This window comes from Typopeltis vanoorti, chromosome 20 (assembly GCF_054136105.1).
Source record: "Typopeltis vanoorti isolate ZY-2024b chromosome 20, IOZ_Tvanoo_1.0, whole genome shotgun sequence".
Classification (NCBI taxonomy): Eukaryota; Metazoa; Arthropoda; class Arachnida; order Uropygi; family Thelyphonidae; genus Typopeltis; species Typopeltis vanoorti.
In genome coordinates this window covers 68,279,562-68,287,500 of record NC_143568.1, presented here as the reverse complement: position 1 = coordinate 68,287,500, position 7,939 = coordinate 68,279,562, and positions in this window count along the sequence as shown.

Here is a 7,939-nt window from a genome sequence, read left to right as displayed (position 1 = left end):
AAGGAATGTCATGATATACGAAATTTCAAATGTTGGAAAGCACACAAGTAACTTTCTCAAACCATTAGTTCTTTTTGAAATAAATAAATAGAAGAAAAATAAAATAAGTAATTAAACATATACTCATCTAAGTACAAAACTAAACAGTGATTCAATTTTATTCACGATGTGTTTGCAATCTGATCCTATTGCTTATGAAACGACTTTCCTCTTGTTAGCATTCATTATTGAAGTATGAAGAACGTGTACCTTATATGCTCGGGGATACACACAGTCATTCAATACAAAAAAAAATCCTTCATGAAAATCATAGAAACTAAAGACAGAGAGATCTAGTAACTGATATTTTTTAAAAGAAGTCTATCATCATTTAAAAAATAAATAAAAACAGTGATACATAAAAATAAAAAGTCATTAAAATTGGTGCTGAAATTTGAGGCATTAGTTTGGATAAAAAATTGGCTAGGATTGAAAGGGAAAAAATTATATTAAGTGAAGAAAGAAATCTTTAGCTTCAGCGCCTCCGTAGCGCAATTGGAAGAACGATGGTACATTGCGCCCTTCGATTGGAATAGATCTAAGTTCGATTCTCGTCGCGACGGGAGGAATCTTTATCTGGACGATAAAGATTCCTAATATGGACGATAAAGATTCCTCCCGTCGAATGGACGATTTTCAATCGAAGGTGAGTTAGCCGATCTCATACGGAGGTAGCAGAATTTTTTCTCCCGGAAACTCGGGTTTTTCATCCCGCATACAGACAAATCGGCCCTTCAGAATACACGCAACTTACAGACAAAGTTGTAGTGGTGGTGGAGGTGGGTGGTAGATGGCGTTGATGGATATGATTCGTAGTAGATGTTCGGTGTAGTGGTTGAGAAAGTTGTATCAATTGAGACAGTTGTAGGTGTCCTCCCGCGATGAGTCTTCGGACTCCTTGGAGGTGTCAGGAATACTAATAATAATAATACTCTACACGCGTTTTGAAAAATAACACAGACGTAAAATCCAGCCAGTCCTAAACATAATGGTCCGATATTTATTACTGTAATGGTCCGATATTTTAATTATATAAAAAATATCATTGATATCAAGAGCTACTACCGCGACCCTTAAAGTACTGTAGAGAGTCGCTGACCACTCTAATGATTCTTTGCCTAATGGTTCGGGCCCTGTGGAAAAATATTTTTGCCCCTAACCCCAATAAGGGAGGACCAGCTAATGATACTACTAGACCCTTTCCGGACCTCAGGGCCATGATAATTTGTACCGTCTTCCTTCCCTCTCTTTACACTGCTGATTACGATCAAATTTGGAATCTACAGTTAGTTCTTACATTGTTTATGTTTCACTGAGAATGTTGCCCAAATTTACCAAACATAAAGAGATGAGGTGGTAGGGGAAAAGGAAATAATTTCTTACTTCTTCATTTTGTATCGCGCAACCAAATTCAACGATAGTTTACAAAGAGATATTTCTGATGTTTGCTTAAGCTCTTCCAAGAAACTGGAATAAACGAAGGTTATGGGGGATCGCCTCCTTTGTAGACGCCTGCACTGGTCGCATCTTCGGATGATGAGTTTGAATTTCAGCCGATAATTCAAAATATCGTCACTTTTTTCATTGCTGAAGGTCCTCTGAGAATTTAGACGCAGAAGAATCGAAATAAAGGGTTTGTAAAGAAAGGAGAAAATAGTAAAATTCTATAGTTAGTCGTACTGCTGACTTCGACCTTTTAATTCCTCTGCTATTTTATTTATTTTAAAAATATAAATGATATTTCATAAAAAATGTCATCTATGAAAAAGTGAGTCAAATAGTGAGGAAGAAGGCAGTTATCTCGCTGCGATTCTGAAGCAAATACTAGTCTGCCTTATACTATTTAATTGTTGAGAATGTAAATATTACGAAATATTTATTTTAAAAAAACTATTGCCAATAAGGAACAAATGTATTTTTTATATGAAACATAAAAAGGACAAGCAAGATTCAAATAGTTGCATGTTTTACTCTCTCTCTCTCTCTCTACCAGATTCCATTTTCGCTGGAATATCATGATGTCCTAGTGGAAATATTCACTCATTGCACTAATGTTTTCAGGGGAAAAAAAGGTCCTGTTGAGAATGAAAGAATTGAATCTTTAGTGATACGAAATCCTGATTCTCCATCCTGTGGCATTTCTCAATAAGTTTATTAGTTGACAGTTTATAATTTTATATTTATTTATATAGAATGATTTCCAGGCTTCAAGTTTTATTTTGGTGAAACTCTTTTCTCGAGATACACCATTCATTTTCAATACTTCCCCAATTTGAGGTGCAACAAAAACAAATATACCTTCCTTAAGTATCTTATATATATACTGTATATATATATATATATATAATTTTTCCGAAAAGGCTATACTCTCTAGACGTAATATTCCGACTTTGCCTTACTATTCCATAAGCACAAAGAGTAAAAGGATTTTATAACTCCTCCATTCATAACCAGTAGCAATACAAGTGCTTTAAAATCGCCACGAATGTTCCAGTGATGATTCTTTTGTCTTGCTACTTCCATCCATCGGAGATATTTTCGCAAACGTCTCTTTCATACTTCTTGCCTAGTCGAGAGGTATGGAAGATTGTTAATATTATGGTAAACTTCTGAAAGTTGTCAATTGTTGACGATGATCTTCTCAACATTGGAAGTATAGGATTCATCATACTTCAATGGTGCTGGAATATTGCAGCGGATGCTAGAAGATGGAAAGAATGAGGCACTCGTCATTTTGTAATATTTAGTTTTCTTTATTTTAAATACAAAATCTAGATAGCTGCGTAAACAGAAATACCAATCTTTTACATATTTTGGTTCTCTTTAAATCATGAGCAATTTCAGAAGTCACATACTGGTTTAGCGCTAATTTATTGAACCGCCAAATTAAGCATGAGAAAGAATAGGGAGCCCACTAGATTTGATCTTAATCCCCCAATTCAAATACCGAAACTAATGAAAATATGTAGTCGTCACTGTGAGAGTGAGATAGTGTCGTTGTTTAACACATTTAAGTGAACTAGACCCACAACAAAAGCTGCATGCGCTTGTTTTTTCATCTCTCTAAACTTTTAATTATGAAATAATAATGAATTAAAGAAACGAGAGATTCAAAGGCGTCTAAGTGCAAAAGGAGAAAGCCTAATATCAGAATATTAGGCATGAACGAAACACAATCTGAGATTGTGTTTCGGTTCATTGACTAAAGGCAGGTTAGGACGTGTTCAAACGTATTCAAAACATGCTTCTATTCATTTTCAAACTACTGTTACACTGCCTTGAGCCATACACCCATAAAATGACAATGAAGTGGTAATATTTAAAAATTTGATAATATTATTATTACTAATCCATGATTAAAAATTGGTATGGAAAACGTAAACATTTGCTTTAAAAAATTCGACCTTAAAAAAAATAAATAAAGGATAGAAGAATTTATATTCTAGTAATGTGGCATCCATAACTAATGAGAAAAGAAAAAAAGGGATATTATTATAATGGATATTTATTATCCACTATAGGCAGGGAAAGTTATTGACGATTGACTCCAAAATCGAAGCAAGATGGAGAGAATATTTTGATGAAATTTTGAATGTAAAGGTAGATACAGGATCTCAACAGGGACAAAATATTACAACTAGTGCAATACTCACTTTGAACATTTCCGAAGACGAGATTTCGTTGAGCGAACTGAAAGATGCCTTGAAGGTACTAGAATCTAACAAAGCATGCGAAAATGATAATATCAACGCCGAAAAGTTAAAATCTGATCTTACCACAACTACTACCAAATTACGAAGGTTATACAACGAAATATAGAAAACAGAAAAAATTCATCACAACTGGAAAGAAGCAGTAATTAGAAAAATTCCCCAAAAAAGGAGATTTGACCAAGTGTGAAAATTGGAGAAGAATAAGTTTGCTTTCAATTCCGGAAAAAGTTTTTACAAAAATTTTAATTAATAGATTAAAAAAGGAAATCGAAAATTTATTAAGAGAAGAACAAGCGGGTTTCCGAACTGGTTGCGGAACCATCCAACAAATATTCACTCTTGGAAATATAATCGAACAATATAGAATTTCAAGTCCCACTTTATCTAAACTTCATCGATTTTAGTAAAGCGTTCGACTCAGTAGATAGAAACTTTGGAAAATATTAGAAGAATACGGAATGCCTTATAAATTTCTCATCATTATTAAGAATATATGTAAGGGCTAAATGGCCTCGCCTACTCCCTATATACGGGGACAAAAAAAAAAAAAAAAAAAGGCGTTAACTGACAAAAAACCAATGGCAGCAAGTCTTGCATAGAAATTATGGAAAACTTACAGAGTTCTTTATAAATGAAAATGGAATTAGGAAGGGTTGTGTTCTGTCTGGTCCATTATTTATAATTTTAATTGATTGGATTATGAAAAACTCAAATAATCATCAAAAGAGAGGAATACGTTGGGACTTTACTTCCACACTGGAAGACCTTGATTTTGCTGATGGCATAATGCTGATGCTTTTGCTAAAAACTGATTGACTTTGTTCATTGAACAGAAACTGTGGATCTTCATTTCTTCATATAAACAAGAAGAAAACCAATGTCATGCGAATAAATGAAAAATCAAATAAAGAAATTAAGTTAAAAAATGAAACAGTTGAAAATGTTGATACTTTTACATACCTTAGATCAATAATAAATAAACAAGGAGGCACCGACGAAGACGTTTTACAAAGAATTGCTAAAGCACAAAATTGTTTCAGGTCATTAAATAAATTATGGAAAGCATCAAATATTACAGTTAAAGTGAAAATTAATATCTATAAATCTATTGTGCGAGCAGTACTGCTATACCGCTTTGAAACTTGGAAACTTACCAAGGCACAAAGTAATAAATTGGACAATTTCCAAAACAAATGTTTAAGAATTTAAACATTTTCTGGCCAAATATAATCAGTAACGAGAAACTTTTAAAGAATATCTTCTCCAAGTCAATAGATGAAGAGATTCGCCTAAGAAGATGGAAATAGACCAGACATGTTCTTCGCATGGGAATAAACAGAATTCCCCAAGTAGCACTGACTTGCACTCCAGAAGGGAGATGCTCTAGAGGTCGCCCAAAATTAACTTGGAGAAGAATAAAGGAATCCGAATTGAAGGAGGCAAAATGGGAGAGTTGGGCAGAAGCAAGAGCAGCTGCAAGGGACAGGGGCAGATGGAAAACCAGCATTGCAGCCATATGTGCCAGTACGGTAAGACTTGATGATGATGATAGGCATGAAACCATGCTTAAGCAAGACATTTAAAAGGTCATTATAAATAACTGCTTTCAACCTTTTGGTTGTAATCAGAAACCCAAAATACTATAAGAATACTGCATAAAAAAGTGACTGAAATTGATGTCATTATTTATGAAAGTGCTCCAAGCCAACTTCAATCAAAATAAGTAAGTTTTAATTTCTATTCGTTATTCGTATCTCCATCGATGTCTAAATGTTACGAAATTTCCAGAAACCTGCTTGCATCATAAGAGCCCGAGTAATAATATTTTGTTAGTAGAGGCACATTTTGCTGCAAAGTGGAATTAGTTTCAAAAATATATTTCAAGAGGCGGGAGGGAGGAACACATGACCCTGGAGTGAAGTTATGGGTGAGATCAAGGGACATCAGTCCCACAATAGTCCAGGACTTCATTATACGCCTACAGGAAGAATGGGTCTGAAATTCCCATTGATGGCTATTGTACGCTTGTGGAAAGTATGCCCAGTAGGATTGTTGCAGTCATCGCAGCGAAAGCAGATCTTACATCTTATTAAGGTGGACACCATGGCTGTTTATTCCTCACACTATGGTGTCCGTTGACTTCTTTCTAGGCAGTATATTCTAATTTGAACTTGTCAAAATACATTATTTGCCCACTAATACGATTTGCAAATGACAGGTGTTCTACAAACAAATGTTTTAGTTAGCCTGGAGGTCAAGACACCTAACGGAGAAAATAAGCAACTACTTTGATTTCGGATTTCATATATCCAAAATCAATTTGCATATTTAGAAAAAAAAATTCAGTTCTAGAAATAAAGCATTATTTAAAACCTCTTATTTTAATAATTTCAAAATCTGGTGTATAACCTAACCACAGCCAAACACTCCTTAAATAATTATTGGGAATCTCGCGAGTTAAAATGATTTCATATTTTTCTGTAATGAAAATTATCTAAACATTTTGTTTCAACATTATATTTCCTAACCTTGAAGACCACACTAAGTAAAACACACATTCTTTTCCTGTCCTCTTGGCGAGTGCGGCTATCGACATCATAGCAAATAATCGTGAAATCACCTGACACGCCACGGTTACTATAGAAACGCTGATAAATTGTTCCATTTTTATCGCAAAGTAAACAACAAGAGTAGATGACCGTTTGTTTGCTAGTGGTACCAAATGTAGACTTAAACTGATAGAAAGCACTCCAGGAACTGGAAATGCTATAGCTGTTCACTTGGCAACATTTTAAGTTTTCGTTTTATTTAGAAATTATTTACTCACTTTTTTAACGATTTACGTTTTGCTTTGCAAGCCATTTATTTTTTTCCCCCTATTCTAAAGACGAAGATATATTGCTGTAAATACGGTATAGCGAGGAATTATAACACTATATTATTATAGTGTGTGTTATAATATAATGCATTTCAAATAGACAATTACAATATTGTCAGTGTGGGGGAAGGGGGGAAAATTACTCATTATTTGTTTACTACAAGCTACGCACAGAAAAATTATAAAGGATTAAAATAAAACGGAAAAAAGTAAAGATTTTATTATTGATAATTGAATACGAGTTTTTGTTTGAAAAAAAAAAAAAATTTAAACAACGTAGGTTGTTCCGATTTTTTCTTCATTTTTCTCAACATGCATGTCTTTGTACACCCTCTGTCCAAAAAGAAACCGAACTTTTGATAGAAAATAAAACACAGGCCAATTATAATTTATTCAAATAATTTATTTCAATCAATATACTCTCCCTCAGCTTCCATACAGCGTTTGGTATGGTCAATTAATTCGTTAAATGAATTTTTTTATATCGGTTTTTGGGATAATGTTGAGGGTAGTGGTTACTGCCGCTTGAACGTTTTCAATGGTGTCGTATCGCTTTCCTTTCATCGGCAAATGAAGTCGGGGGAAAAGAAAGAAGTCACAGGAATACGGCGAGTGATCCAACATACAAACTTGGTTTTTGCTCAAAAACTGTCTCACAATGTTCATGTTCGAACGATGAGATGGTGAATTATCGTGCAAAAGTGACCAGCTGCCTGCATTACGATATTCATGCCGTACGCGACGAATTCTCGCTATCAATCGCTTCAAACCTTCGAGATAAAACTCACCATTGACCGTTTGGCAAGGTGGAACGAATTCTTCGTGAATAATGCCTTTGGAATCATAGAAACAAATCAGCATTGTCTTTACTTTTGACTTTTCTAAGCAACATTTTTCGGATGCCCCTCTTCTGGTGGTCTCCACTCAGCACTTTGTTTCGGGCTCATACTCAAAACACCACGTTTCGTCACCAGTAACGATCGTTTCAAGGAAGTCTGAGTCCTTAAGCGGTTTTTAATGCGGTTCAATTCGATACATTTTTGGGTCGTCGGTCAACTTGTGGGGTACAAATCGCGAATTCAATTTACGAAGGCCCAAACTCTCGCTCAAAATGCTGTGCACAGTTGATTTTTGAATTCCCAATTCATCTTCAATCAATCTCACAGACGATGTCGGGTTTTCTTTGATGAAATCACGCACTTTTTGGATGTTAACTCGCTCAGTCCAGTTTTTGGACGGCCCGGCTTTTCGTCATCCTCAAGCGTCTCACGACCACTTTGAAATCGCTTAAACCACTCGTAAACTCGGG